The sequence below is a fragment of the Vombatus ursinus genome, unplaced genomic scaffold (genome assembly GCF_900497805.2).
Source record: "Vombatus ursinus unplaced genomic scaffold, bare-nosed wombat genome assembly UNPS02014785.1, whole genome shotgun sequence".
Taxonomy (NCBI): Eukaryota; Metazoa; Chordata; class Mammalia; order Diprotodontia; family Vombatidae; genus Vombatus; species Vombatus ursinus.
In genome coordinates this window covers 5,621,177-5,637,135 of record NW_020954563.1, presented here as the reverse complement: position 1 = coordinate 5,637,135, position 15,959 = coordinate 5,621,177, and positions in this window count along the sequence as shown.

The following is a 15,959-nucleotide window of genomic DNA, read 5'->3' as shown; positions in this document are numbered from 1 at the left end:
TCCCCTTCCTCATCCAGACTGTTTGGCTTGAGGCTCCAGGGGGAGAGAATGGGAACTGGCTGGGAGATAGACCGAGCCCTATCCTGGGTATCAGACTGACCCCATGAAGCTGACCAACGACTGAGCCCTCCCAGAGTCCCAGACTGAGCTCTGTCCCCGGCCACGGACGGAGTCCCGACCTTTATGGCTCAATCCTGGCCACAGTCAGAGTCCCCAGATCTGACCCTGGCCATAGACCCGGCCCTGGGTCCTGACTCCGCTACAGCCACAGTCTCAGATGAAGTCCAGGCCAAATACTATTCCTGCTAAGCTCTGCCTGAATAGTAACACATGGCCTCAAACCCGACTGGGTTTATCTTCTGTTTGTGATTCTCTGGCTCATCCTTACAAATTATCCTCAGCTTCAGCACTAACCAGCCAGTTCCCCGAGGCTGGCTCCACCCTCCTGCCCTTCATCTCTCCCAGAGTATAAGCAAAGACCCAGCAAGAAGAATAACTTCACTGCTGTCCTGGGTCCCGTTGATATGCAGTTCTTAATCAGTACTGAAATTATGTTACAGAAAAAGCAGTATGGTAGAATGGAAAAGCTCTTGGCTTAAGACTCTAAGGATCTGGGATCACCTCTTTGCTCTGCTCTTATGTGACTTGGGTCAAGGCCCTTAACTTCTTTGCGCCTCAGTTTCCTCATATGTAAAATGAGGGGGTTGGACTCAATGAACTGAGATCCCTCCCAATTCTAAATCTATAATTCTGGAATCCCATTTATGATCTTGACGGGGATCTGCACTAAAATGTTTTAAGACCCTCCTAACCATGCTTGGGAAGCCCACGCATCTCCAAGGCCCAGATCTCCTAATGGTAGCTAGCCAAGGAACCATTTCTATTTACCATGACCCCTTAGCCCTGCCACTTACTATCTAGTCTCAGGCAATTGCTCAAACTTTCTGGGCCTCGGTTTCTTTATCTGTAAACTGAGGAGGTTAGACTCAATGACATCTGAAGTCCTTCTAGCTCTAAACTTATCTTATTATTACTATTTAAACACTGCTTAAATAAATATTTACAAAGAATCTTGAGGTAAGTCAAAGACATTTGAGGACGTAGAACAGAGATCTTCCAGATGAAACAGAAAGAGTAGATATTTATAGGCACCCTTATTGAGATAACAGCATCTTAGCCATAAATTTGATGATACACTTCCCAGCCTACAGGAAGAATCATTGAGATAAAAATTTTCATTGGCAGGAAAAAAAGAGCAAAGAAACTCCCCCACAGAGAAACTTTTCCATCTGGAGCTAGATTCAAGGAGGAATTTACTATATAGATCCTTGGGTGAAGAACCCTTAATGGTATGGGGGCAATATCTTCAACCATTTTTGTTCAGTTGTTTTTTTCAGTCATGTCTGACTCTTCCTGACCCCATTTGGAGTTTTCTTGGCAAAGATACTGGAGTGGTTTGCCATTTCCTTCTCCAGCTCATTTTACAGATGAGGAAACTGAGGCAAACAGGGCTAAGTGACTTGCCCCAGTATAGTTTTACCCAAGGCACTGACTCACAGTGCAGGAAAAAGGATGAATAGAGCAAATGTGGACCCCTTGTACTGTTGTGAGGGCAGAGCTTAGAGAAGGCACAGGGCCAAGGGGCTGAGCCAGCGTGACCCAAGTGCTTAACAGGGGGGGAGAGGTCTCACCAAATCCAGATGAAGGGATGATGTCTGTTGCTCTCAAATATCAAGATCTTTTTAAAAATTGTTATTAACCTAACAGCCATTAACAAAAACAAATAAGCAAATTAAGCATTCAAAATGAGCTATAAAATATCACATAAAATCCATGACATTTAATGAAGTAGAGCCAAATCAATGATCAAACAGCAAAGGGGTAAAAAATGCTTTTGTTTTGCGTCCCTTTCCAGGTCTGTCTTAAGTTTCACCTCTTTTGTCTTTCTTTCTTTGTTTATTCCTTTATATCTTCCTTCCTCCCTTCCTCCTTCCCTCCCTTTTTCCCTTCTTCCTTTCTCTCTTCCATCCTCTCTTCCTTTCTTTCTTCCTCTTTTCCTTTCTTCCTCCTTCCCTCTCTTTCTCCATTCTTGCCTTTTTTCCTTTCTTTCTTCCTTCCTCTCTTCCTTTTTCTCCCTCCCTCTTTCTCACTTCTTTCCTCTTTTCCTTTCTTTCTCTCCCTCTTTTTCCCTTCCTTCCTTCCTTTCTTTCTTCCTTCCTCTCTTTCTATTTTCCTCCCTCTCTTTCTCCATTCTTTCCTTCCTTCATTCCTTCCTTTATCTCATTTTTCTCTTTCTTTTTCTCTTTTTCTCCTTTTCTCTTTCTTTTGCTTACATTAAACATTAGAGTCTTAAATGAGCTTTGATCAGGTACTCCATCACATTAAATTCCTAGATACAGGGCAGCCTTGTATGGTAAATAGCATGCTGGAGTGAGGAAAACTGGACTTTGAGTCATACGTAAGATGATCATAATCACTTACTAACTGGGTAGCCATGGATATGTCACTTAACAATACATTTTGTCCTCTCTGCAGGGTTGGACACCATTAGCACTCCCTCCTCTTGGACATTCCCACCTATCCAATCACTCCTTCTCATTGCCCCTTGCTAGATCTTCATCTCTGAGTTTCCTAAAGAACCTCAGGTTTCCGTTCTAGGTTCTTTCCTCTTCTCTTTCTACATTCTCTCTCGGTAATCTTATCAGCTCCCTTGGATTCAACTATCATCTCTATGCAGATGACTCCCAAAGCTATATATCCCACCGTCATTTGTCTCCTGAAATCCAGCCCAACATTACCAACCCTCTGTTAGACATCTCCACCTGGATATCTTAGAATCATCTCAAACTCAACATCCAAGATGGAAAACATATTCTCTCCAACCTGCCCCTCTTCTAATCCTCTCATTTCTGTTAAGGACACCACCATTCTCCCAATCAACCAGGTTTGTACCCTCAGAGCAATTCTAGATTCTTCCCTCTCCCTCATTCTTCATATCCAAGTGGCTGTCAAATCTTGTTGGCTCTGCCTTCTTAGCAATTGTCTGATTTGTTCCATTTCACTCACACAGCCATCACCTTAGCTCAGGCTCTTGTCACCTCTCCCCTGGACTATTGCTGAGCTTCCTAATTGATCTTCATGGCTATAGTCTTCTCTCTCAGGCCCATCTCCCACACAGTTGCCATACTGAAATTTCTAAAGCACAACTGTATCTCTTTCCTGTCCAAGAAGTTTCATTGGCTTCCTATTATCTCTAGGATAAAATATAAACTCTTTACTAAACAATTAAATCTCTTCAAAATCTAGTTCCATGCTATTTTCCTTCCATGCTATTCATATTCCTCTCCCTTCATACCTTCTATATTCCAGCCAAATTTGCTGTTCCTTATACATGGAACTCAATCCCCAACTTCTGGGCCTTCCCAAGCAAACTGCCCTATTTTCTCTTCCCCATACGTGATATTCCTTCTCATGTTCCCTTGCCCTTACCACAGGCTGCCCCTCATGCCTGAAAAGCTCTTTTTCCTCTTGGAATCCCTAGCTTTCTTCAAGGCCCAACTCAGGCACCAACTCCTGTTGTTTGGTAGTCTGAATCATGTCCCACTCTTCATGATTCCATTTGGAGTTTTCTTGGCAAAGATACAGGAGTGGTTTGCCATTTCCTTCTCTAGCTTATTTTATGGATGAGGAAACTGAGGCAACCAAAGTTAAGTGACTTGCCCAGGGTTATATAGCTAGTAAGTGTCCTGAGGCTGGATTTGAACTCAGGAAGACAAGTCTTCCTAATTCTAGGCCTGTTGCTCTAACCACTGTGCAACCAAGCTGCCCTTAAAGCCTTTTCTGATTCCTCTTGTTAATAGTGTTCTACTTCCTTCCCTAATTATTTTCTCTATATATGAAGTGCTCTGCAAAGTGAGACACATATGTATGTATGTATATACATGTTGTTTCCCCCAGTGGAATGTATGCTTCTTGAGGGCAAAGGCTTTCTCCTTTTCATCTTCATATCTCCAACACAGAGTAGTTGCTTGATAAGTGCTTTTTGATCTGAAAATATGTATTAGCCCCTCATGTATACGGCATCCCTTCCACATCTTCTCTCCCTGTGTAACTCTTGTCCGTGACTTTCTATAAATCATCCATGGAAGACCTACCCAAGGTGTCAGAGCCTTCCTCTGGCTCTTTGGATGTTTTATAGATACCAGTGAAGCACACAAGCTGTTCATTTATTGCCTCAATGCAATCTAGCCTGATCTGCTCCTCAATTCTTGGCCTAGTTCAGTGTAGTCTACCCATCCAACTACATGTTATTGGGGCATGAGCAATGTATGTTTTTCGTCCACTTTGTTTTTCTAGTATGACTAAGCTTATCTTTTTTGAGTAGCTACAGCCTTATTGATAAGTTCCTGTAGTATTCTGGGTTGAACATAATGCATAGAGTGTAATCAGCAAAAAGAAACACCTGCAGAAGCTCAACTTTGTGCTCCGTATGTGGTCTGAACAACCAAGAGGACAGCAAGACTGTCGTATCTCTTCTTTTGGATATTGGGATCCTACCAATGCAATTGATAAGGAATTCCAATTTTGTTCCAACCCTGAGAAAAACATCCTCTATGACGGAGGTAATCAAGTTGGGTGAAGATGGAATACGTAACGAAGTGCTAAAGTGTGCGGTACAATTGATAAATGCTGAAGAGTCCAGAGAAGAAGAAATCAATGTGAGCCAGAGTAGTGGAGAAGGCTTCGTGGAAAAGTTGGGCTTTGAGCTTGAAGAATGCGTGGTTGTCCATGCAGAGATCTGGAGGCAAATATTACAGGTGAGGAGATCAGTAGGAACAAAAGCAGGAACAGACGTGTTTGGAGGAGCACTAACCAGTTTGAATCAAATGTTTTGTTTTGGAAAAACAAAATATGGGAAGTAAGTGGAGATGACCAGTGGGCAGTTGAGGATGCAGGCCTGGAGGCCTGGAGAGAGATTGGGGCTGGAGATGTAGACTGGGGGAGTCATCTGCATAGGGACTGAAGCCATTAAAGGGACTGATTGACCAAGGGAGAGAGTGCAGAGAGAAGAGATTAGGAGGCCAAGGACATGAGCCAATAGTGGATAATGCAGCTGTTCCTGAAGCTAATGTGAGCTTAGCCTGCCTTAGTAGGACCCTAATGTCCAAAACAAGAGAAATGATGGTTTCACTGTCCTCTTAGTTGTTCGGACCACATATCAGACTACATGCTCAGAGCACAAAGCCCAGTTCTGGGTGTCACATTTTAGGAGGAAAATTAACGAGCTGGAGCATATTCAGAGAAGAGAGAGCCAGATCGTGAGGGGACCCAGATGATGAGGTGTCTAAAGATCTTGCCATGAGGAGGATCACTTAAAAGAATGGGGAATGTTTCATCCAGAGAAGAGATGATTAAGGGAGGAATGTGGTCTTTGCCTTCAAATAGTTAATGCTGTTTAAATGAAAGAGGAATCAGACATGTTCTATGTTACTTCTGTGGAAAGGATTAAGACCGGTGGGTGGTAGTGATTAAGGCTCAAGATTCAGTTTAACATAAAGAACTTTCTAATAGCCAGAACTGTCCAATGAAGCAATAAGCTGCCTTATCGAGTAGTGAGCACCTTGTCCCTTGAGGTGTTCAAGCAGAGACTGAGAGACTATCTGTCAGAGATGTTATGAAGAGATTCCTACACTGGGAAGAAATTTGGATTAGAGGACCAAGGTCCTTTCCAGCTCTGAAAATCTGTGATTTCATATGCATTCATTCTCATTTTCTTTCCTCCCCTTGTTCCCCAACCTAGCCCTCTGCCTAAGTTCCCTTTGTCTGTCAAGGATACCAGTCACCCATCTTTCCAGTCACCCATGCTTTCAAACTCAGAATCATCTTAGACTCATCCCTCTCCCCTCCTCTCCTCTTCTCTTCTGTCCTCTCCTGTCCTCTCCTGTCCTCTCCTCACTCCCTCTTATCTAATCACTTGCCAAGTCTTATTATAGTGCAAATTATGCAACCCTGAAGTGTAGGGGACACAGAGTGATCTGAGAAATGGTGCCTGCCCTCCAGGAACTTACAATCTAGTTTTGGATAAAGGATGTATCCATGGAGAACTGTCTAACACGAAAGGGAAGCATGTACCAAGTGCCCAAAGAGAGATAGAGATAACGTGTATTAGCGGACTTGAATCTCCCTTTGTCCATCTGTGTGTGTGAGGGAGTCTCTGTTTCTGCCTTTCTCTCCCAAGGGGAGCTCCTGGCTCGCCTGGTTTGGCTGCTTTGGCCAGTTCCCTCAGGAGACGGATGGGCTCCTTGATTCCAGGCTGCACATCTGGAAGTCAACACTATTAAAACAAACCCCATTATATAACAATTGACATCTGGAACCCGTTACCACTACATTTTTAGAAGAAGAAATTGTTTTTGATGTGATTTCTCCTTAAGAATGTGGCAGCGTGCCCTCACCTTGGCTGTCCAGGGACCGGTGCCGGAGAGGGGGGGTAGCTGGAGAGGAAAGGGGGCTGGTAGACTCTCCAAGCCTTGATTCTTGAGTTGGCTGCTTCCTTTTCTGCTTCTTGGCTCAGACTGGAGACAAAGCATGGCCATTAGGACAAGGTAGGGAGTGTGACAAGGACAGAGAAGGGGATAGCGATGGAGAGGGTCAGTGACAGGAGTAAGGACAGGGCTAGACAGTGTGAAAGGAGTAGAGATAGGGAGTATGAGAGGGACAATAACAGGAAGTATGACAAGGGCAAAGAGTGTGAAGACACAGGTGCAGACAGAGAGTGTGATGAGGACAAGGACATGTATAGGTGTACAGGCATAGGGTCATTCATTCATTTCACCAACTTTATGAAACAGCTTCTGTGTTCTAGGCACTGAAGGAAAGACCAAGTTTACGTAAGACAAGGTCCCTGACTTTTCAGATTTTATAATTTAATACAAGGACAAGATATAAGCAGGGTGAGATGTAAAGAAAGAGCTAAGGTTAGTATTATGTGCTTGTTCCACTCAATGTCTTCAGGGGTAAGTGAATGCATTGCTGCCTGTTGCCGACCTGGCCACTAACACAGCTTCTGTGCTGGGGCCCCATCCCTGGGACTTCGTCTGGCAGCTTCATTCCGGGCCAATTACACGCCTGACTCCTCCATCGCCTGTGAAATCCCGTCTGGTTTTTACTCCAGTGCTCTTGAATAGGCAGGTTAGTGTGGGTGGATGAATGGGACAGCAAGCTCTTCCCAGGCCACTGAGACCCACAGTGGGCCAGTGTGGTCAACCTAACCCAGTGCCAAGCTGGAAAGACCACAGCCTAACTTCCTGGGATTCCCAGGCACAATCCAGGGTGGCTGAGCAACATTCAGGGTGAGAAGGATTGGGCCGTCATGGGCTGGAAGAGATCATTGAGTTCCACTCTATATTCCATAACTGAGGAAAATAAGGACCAGAAAAGTTAAGTTATTTGCTCATTGTCACAGAGTCACAGAGTCAGGATTTAGACTCGGATACTCTGATTTCAAATGCAATGCTCTTTCTCCTATGTCACACTATTATGAGTCTCCCTTTCCTAGGGCAGGGTCCAGAAAAACTGCCCTGGTCCAGCTGCCCAACCCAGGACTAGCTCTAACCTTCAATTGGAAGAGAGGAAAGGATAAGAAAGGGGAGGAGAGGACATGAGTAAAATGTATGTGTATGTGGGGAGGGATGTCAGAGGGGGTGGGAAAGAGACCAAGACGCATTTGGGAAGGAGTGAGTTGATCAGTTTGGTATGATGTAGGAGAATAATGAAATACAGGACAGGAAAGACAAATTGGATTACTAGATGACGAAAATGATCAATAACTCAATCAACAAGCATTTATTAGGTGCTAACTTTCTGCCAGGCACAATTCCAAATTCTGAGAATACAAGATAAAAAGGAAGCAGTCCATGCCCCCAAGGAACATACATCCTACTGGATGAAAATGCCAAGGCAAGGAGTTTGGACTTGAGAGGCAGGTATGGAAGAGAGGATATGGGATTCTGAATCAGAGGTACCTGGGTTCAAAGCCCAACTCTGCTATGGACTGTGTGACCTTGGGCAACTCACTTAACCTTATTTTCCTCCTCTGTGAAATGAAAGGACTGGCCTAGATCAGCAATTCTCTTGAGACCCCTTTACACTCCTAAAAATTACTGAGCTTTTGTTTATGTGGGTTTCATCTATCAATATTTACCACATTCGAAATTAAAACATCTTAGTATTATTATAAAATAGTGTTAACCTCAAAAAAACCCTGAAAGGGTCTAGGAACCCCCAGATCCCTCAACATGCTTGGAGAACCACTGGACTAGATGATCTCTTCCAGCCCTAAATCTATGATCACCATGCTGAGCCTCAGTTTCCTCTTCAGTAAAATGAGGATAATGGAGTACATGAACTCTAAATGTGTTGTCTAAGAATAGTCTGTGACCTGGTCTCTAGTCCTGACTCTAACAAAAGCTTGCTGTGCAATCCCTTACAAGTCACTTTTCCAATCTGGGTCTCAGGTTTTTTTTTTTTTAATCTGTAAAATGGTAGTGGTGGGGGAGCAGGGATAGGGGATAGGAACTGAAGTTCTGGAAGCTTTTGGCAGCTGGCTTAGCAGGGAAGGTGAATTTTATTTTTAAATATGTTCAGTTTAAAAGAGTGAGAGATGTCTAGGTGGAGAGAAGTCCTCTTACCCTGCCCTGGGCCTGGCTTTCATTCTTTTAAAGGGAGAAAGGACTGTATGTTTTTTAAAATTTTTGTTTTCTTGGATGTTTTTTAAACATTGTTCTTTTTTTAAATTAAATGTTTTACTAATGCCTCTTTTTTTTAAGGACAATCTCACCTCCCAATGACATCCCCCCCCATTATCCCTTCCCTATCCTAGAATCTTTCCTTAAAATAAATACAGTTAAGCAAAACAACTCAAGACTTTGGCCCTGTCTAGCATTGTATGTAGGTCTCATTCTGCACCTATTACCTCCTCCCCCACTTGTCAAGTAAAAGATTTGAACTCAAGTCTTCTAGCTCCAAAGCCTTGCTCTTTCCACTACACCTAGCCTAAGAGTTACTGAAGGAATCAGTTTGGAGACTAGGCACAGGAACTACTGAGAGAATGGTCCCTCCAGTTAACTACCTTTTTCTTGGTGACACATATATGTCAACATTCTGATTGGATCTACGATCTTGTCAATGCACATACTCCCACTGACAATGCAGATTGCAGCCTGCCTATGCCTGTCTATACTGTGTAACTCTAGTCCATGTCTTCCTATAATCCTATAGCAGCTTGACCCAGTGTGCTGGAGGGCCTTCCTTGTGCTCTCTTGGCATGGGGTAGATACACAAGTTAGGGCTTGTGGGCTGTTCAATGCTTACCCTTCACCATTCTTCTCCTGCTATATGGCCAGCCTATCTTTTTTCTGGTCCTGCAGTTTTTTTCATTGACGTCCTTTATACTGTTTATCACTGCTACAGTGACACAGTGTTGACTTCCACCTGTGCTCAGACTCCAGCAATCCCCTAACTCTTGTGGTCGATCAGTCAATAAATATTTTTCAGCACCTGCTATGTGCTCGGCACTGTGCAAAGTGCTAGGGATACAAATATAAAAAAGAAAAGGAGTCTCTTCCTTCAAAGAGCTTACCATCTAATGGAGGAAGACAAAACACAAAAGGAAGCTGAAAGGGGGTGGGGCGGGGAAGCCAGCATGGGGGCATGATGAAGTTTAAGTGGTGTTGCAAGGTGGGAAATGAAGAAATGTTTGGCCTGGGAGCCCTCCTTAAGGGAAGCTTTAGGAGGAGCCAGCCACAGCCCAAACCATTCCTATTTCTTCCTCTCTGCCTCTCACCCTGGTATGCCTGCCTGTTCAGAGCCTAGCTACCCCCTGCCCCTGCTCCCAATCCCAAAAGGCTGGGAAGATTGCAGAGAGGGAGTCTTCAAGTACCAGCTGACTGACCACTTGTTAGCTGCATTAGAGTGGGGACCATTTTTTAGGTATGAGTATGAGTTGGACTGTGTAACCACCGAGGTATCTTCAAGCTCTCCAGTTCTGTGATTTTGTGATTCTCTTGCATAATGCCTTGTTTATTATGTGTTGCAGCCTGCTCACACCCACCAAGTACCTCTTCATTGCCCTCTGGGTGATCCTGAACTGCAATTCTTTGGAGACTGGTATGTTACAGGACTTGTAGCCACACATCACCAGAATAGCTGTGCTCAGAGATGAACCTTTGTTCCAGGGGAAAGCTTGGAGTCATTAAAAAGAACTGCACAGTTTTCTAAAGTCAAAGCAGCCCATTCTGTTCTTCCTGTTCAACTCTAGGCCCAGCTCAATGGCTCTTTGGTGGTGGTGGTGGAGTTATGTTAGCTATAGATAGAGAAGTGAGTTATTTCATCTGTTTAGAGAACTCCCACTGAGGAAGCTCACTTCACTGATGCCATCAGCATATTCTCATTCCCAGTCATTTATAATCTTAGAGAATTGCCTGGGGCACTTAGAGATGAAATGACTTGCCTGGGGTCACAGATTCAATGTGTTTTTGGGACTCAAACCAGTTCTTCCGACTCCAAGGTTGGCTCTCTAGCCACTCTGCCATGACTGCCTGCCTCTGTCCCTGTGTCTGTCTGTCTCTTTCCTCTCCCCCCTCCCTCTCTCCCCTTTTCCTTCTCTGTCTTTGTCTATCACCTCCTTTCCCTCCCTTCTCTCTTTCTCTCTCTCTCTGTTTCTGTCTCTGTCTCTCTGTCTCTGTATTGCTATCTTTCTACACAGACACACACATATACATACACACACATATAGGGGGAGAGAGAGAGAGAGAGAGAGAGAGAGAGAGTTATTTATCCAACTGTACATTATAGTCTGGATGTTGGGAATTATCCATCTACTTAGTTTTTCCTGTGTGGATACTTAAGTCAAATTTTTCAGGGATTATGGATCTCATTTAGGAGGTTTTGCAATATTCCAGGACTCAAAGCCATCAACATAATGTCAACTGCAAACAGGAACATCAAGAGGACCTTACCATCTATAGGGAATACCCGGTCAATTCAGTCTCTATTCTGGACTTTCTCCATGACAGTGTTAAATACTTTTGGCAAACATGTCTTCCTGTTTTATCCCTTGCTCTGTGTTAATAATGAGAGAGTCATCTCCATAGCCATTGAAATATTTCTAGCAGCACTTGTTATGATAGCAAAGAACTGGAAAGAAAGTAGATGCTCATCAGTTAGGGAATGACTAAACAAATTGTGGTACATGAATGTAATGGAATATTACTGTGCTATAAGAAATGATGAGTGTGATGAATACAGAGAAGCATGGAAAGGTCTATATGAATTGATGCAGAGTGAAGTAAGCAGAGCCCCAAAAAAATAATATACACAATGACTACAACAATGCAAATAGAACAATAAAACAATTAAAAGTTAGTATTGAAAAATTACAAAGGTCAAACATGGCCCCAAAGAAGAGATATAAGAAGAAATCCCCATTCCCCCCTCCTTTTAAGAGACAGGAAGACCACAGATGTGGTACATTGCATATTTGTCTTGTATTAATTAGCTTTGAGGATTTCTTCTTCTTTTTTCTTCTCCTCCTCTTCTGCTTTTTCCTCTTCTTCTTTTCTGTAAAAAAATAGTATTTGTTATCAGGGATGACTCTCTGGAAAGAGAGATGGGGAAAGATACTGGAAAAATTCTGGTAATGTAAGAAATTATATCAATAAAATGTATTTTAAAATAGTAATGAAGTCATTGAACAAATTTATCTCTAGGGTTACATCTTGCACAGAATCTTATACAGTTTTTGACATGTACATGGGAGATAGCTTGTTGGAAGAGAGCATTTAGGGTAACATTTTGGTCTACAGAATCAAATGTTTTATTATAATCAACAGATAATATCTTTCAGTCAATTGTGTGATTGTAAAAATAGGGTCTACTTTGGAATACTGTTCTTAAAATTTGCCCATTCCCTTCTTGTGTTTTCATCAACGACTCTTGAAATACATGTAGACTATTTTCATTTAAATTTATTTCAACAAGTAGGAAAATGGACATATAGATGGTTTATTATTAATATTCTCTCTCTTTTCTCTTTTTAGTAATGATAAGGTTCCAGATTTTTAAAAATTCTTTTGTTATTTTCCCCTTGTGGATGGATACCTTGAAAATTAATCCTTCAATGCACTAAAAATTGTGTCATATTCAACAGACTTCTTTTATACACAATATAGTACAGCTACTAAAAAAGAAAAAAAAAAGAAATTAATGCAATCTTAGGCTGTGTAAAGAAAGACACTGTGTCCAGGACATGGGCGGTGATAATCCCACCCTACTCTGCCCTAGGCAGACCACACTGGAGCTGTTTGTTTAATTCTTCACACCACATTTCATGAAAGACTCTAATGAGCTGGAGAGATTCTGAAGGAATGGAGCAAGGTGCTGGAGGATTGGCTGAAGAAACTGAGGATGTTGTTTGTTTAGCTTGGAAAAAAGAAAACTTGGAGGTAGAGGGTGGGAGCGGAGATACATGGTAGCTCTTTCTAAATTTGAATGTTTCTCATGGGGAAGAGGCATTCCTCTGATCCTTTTTTGGTAGAACTAGAAGTAATTGGTAGAAAATGTAGAGAAACAGATCTCAACCAGATATGAGAGAAAATTTCCATAACAATTAGAGTAGCCAGTGTGAAAGGGGCTGCTTCAGGAGGGAGTAGATTTCCCCTCACTCAAGGTCTTCAACTGAAGGCTAGATGATTGCTTTTGGAGGTTGTTGTAGATAAGATACTTGGTTAGATATGAGTTAGTCTAGATGAGCTTGGAGAGTTCTTCCAATGCTAACAATTAACCATCATTTTGAAATTACTTCTCTGTCTTAGAATAATGTATATGTAACAACCCATGGGCCCAGGAGGCTAGGGCTCCTGCTTCCACTGAGGAGATCCAGTCGTGGGCTCTCATTGACCAGATTGAGTCTTGAGATGGCCTGGCCTCTAGAAAGAAGAGTTAGGAAGCTGGTTTGGTTTTTTTTTGTTGTTTTTTGGGGGGGGGTTGTCCCTGGCTAATCATGCTCCCACCTCAGAGTTGAACTCTGGGTGCAATTACTTCAGCAAAGCTTAGGTTAAGTCTCCCCAAAATAGATCAGGTCTAGGCCAACTATTTCTTTCTTTTTTTTTAACTCTCCTTTTCTTTTTTTTAATTAAGTTATTTATTTTTAGTTTTCAACATTTGCTTCCACAAGATTTTGAGTTCCAAATTTTCTCTTTATCTCGTCCCTCCCCCCACCCCAAGACGGCGTGCATTCTGAATACCCCTTCCCCTAGTCTGCCCTCCTTTCTGTCTCCCCCTGCCCTTCTCTTATTCCCTTCCCCTTCTATTTTCCTGTAGGGCAGGACAGATTTCTGTACCCCATTGCCTGTATATCTTAGCTCCCAGTTGCCCAGCTATTTCTTTCTTCCATCACAAAATAAAGTCTCACAAGCATACAAGAACACCTACTTAAAAGCTTGAACAGGTATTCCACTTGCACCTCAGTTCTTCATTTTCCAAACAAATCACCGAAGGTCCATATCTTCTTGCAAGCTAGGGGAACAGCTCTGACTTGTTTTCCTGGTCATTACCTGCTCTTCAAGAAATTGCTTTAGAAATTGCCTTCTGCTGAGCAACCAGGCCCCGGACCCAGGAGTATCTAACCTTTCAAACTCACAAGGTTGCTTCCAAGGCTAAAGACACCAGTCTTGGGATCCCCTGTGCTCAGGAAAAGCAACACAAAACAGAAGAAACAGAGGTTTGAAGGCTAGTCACAAGCTTGCCTAAACAGATACATACACTCACTGCCATGAATAAAATTAAAAAATGTGAAAAGGCATTTATTAAGCACTTACTATGTGCCAAACATTGCTCTAAGTGTCAGGGATATAAGGAGAAAAAAGCAAAACAAAAAAAAATTTAAAAAAGCAAAACAATCCCTATTCTCAGGGATATTGCACTCTGACTGGAGCAGACAACACATCAAACAACACATCAAACAACACAATCAACACATCAACTGTCGGGTGGTTGACAAGGACAGGAAGGTCTGAGGATTCTGCAGCAGGGTAGACGGCAGGGCTCCTTGGTATACATTAGAAGTTCAGATATCAGGACATGTATGGGGGGGGAGGGGGTATGAAGTACAAAAAGTTAGGGAATAGAGTCAGGCCCAGAGGACCTGAGGGCCCAGTTGGAAAGCAAATAGTGAGGCCTGATGGTCTTCCATCTCACTGGAAGAATTAGTTCCCATCACACCCAAGTAATCAGTCATGCCACCCCTTCCAACTGGTAGCCCTGATGGAGTCTGGACAGTGGGATTTGGGAGAGGGGCAAAGGAAAGGCAAAGAGGGCGGGGATGATGCCCTCAGCAGCAGATCTTCCCACTCTCTGACTGCATTGTAAAGCATCGTGTGCTCATAGCTACCATACCTAGAAGTGAGGAGGCCCCGTAGAAAGTCCGGAGGAGATATGTCAGTCCCAGGCCACACTTTGGGAAGAGAAGAGAACAAAAGCACTTGTTTTTCCCTCTAAAGTCTGCTGAGTGGTCTTCTCTTGTTGCTCGGTGGCCAAAGTTATCTGACATGAACCTTCCTTATAGGGGATTGGGGGTGAGTGGGGTGGAAGCAGTACATGGGGAACAACCAGAAACCTCAGGATGCACAAGAGGCCAAAGAACTTGTCTCAACTGAAGTGGCCAGGACACATACAGGACACATGCTTGCTGCGTGAGGTGGCCCCTGCCAGATTGTCCCCAAGCATTCATCATGGTAGAGGCTCCAATCCATGGCCCCCCAACTACATTTTAAAATAATTAACTTCTGACCAGTGTGTGATTAATGCGACCAGCCATTCAACAAGCATTTATTAAGTAGGTATCAGAGAAAATAGACACAAAGTCAAAATAAAATAGACACAAAGTAATTTTGGGAGAAAGGAGGGCACTAATAACTGGGGATAGCAACTGAGGGCACCGGGATCAACCTAGCATAAGAAATGGCATTTGCACTGAGCCTTGCAGAGAGCCAGGGATCTTAAAGAGGCAGAGGTCAGGAGGGAGTGTATTCCAGGCATTGGAAACAGACTTAGGAAAGCACGAAGACAGGAGATGGAATGTCATGCACGGGGAGCAGCAAATAGGCCAATCTGGCTGGAAAATCGCATATGCAAAGGAGAGTGATATTCAGTAAGCCTAGAAAGAGAGGCTGTGGCCCAACTGTGAAGGGCTCTGACGACTGGACAGAGAAGTTTGTACTTGATCCAAGAGGCAATTATGAACCAATAGAGCTTCTCCAGCCGGGGAAGGACAAGGCCAGGCCTGTGCTCTAGGACTATCAGTTTGGCAGCTGTGGAAGATGAATTGGAGAAGGAGGAGAGACCAAAGACAGAGAGACCAATTAAGAGGCTGCGGCAATTGTTTGGGCAAGAGGTGAAGAAGGAGGGCCTGAACTAGGGTGGGCGGGGTACGAGTAGAGAAAAGGGAGATGGGGCTAAGAGATACATTGAGTTCAGAATCAAGATCATTGATCAGATATTAAGAATGAGGGAAGGAGAGGAGTTGAGGATGACGGACGCTGCAACCCTGAGTTCCTGGAAGAACAGAAATAGGGAAGTCAGGGAGAGGGGAGGGGAGGGTCGGTGTGGGGGAAGAGGGGAGGGATGGATTCTGCTTTGGACATGTTATGTTTATGATGCCTAGGGGACCGTGAGTGCCAAGGAGTGCGTAGGTTGGAGAGGTGATAAATGTGTATGTACAACTGTGTTTCCAAAAATATGTGTGTGGCTTTGAGTCTCCCTGGCTGCTTAGATGTGTTGGTCCAGACAGCTCTGCACTGCTCAGGCTAGTTTGGAGAGCAGGCAAGGACGCCCAGGCTGTAAGGGGCCACAAGACATGTGGTCAGAAGCCCTTTGGGTAGTAGGGGTGGGGAGTTGACCCT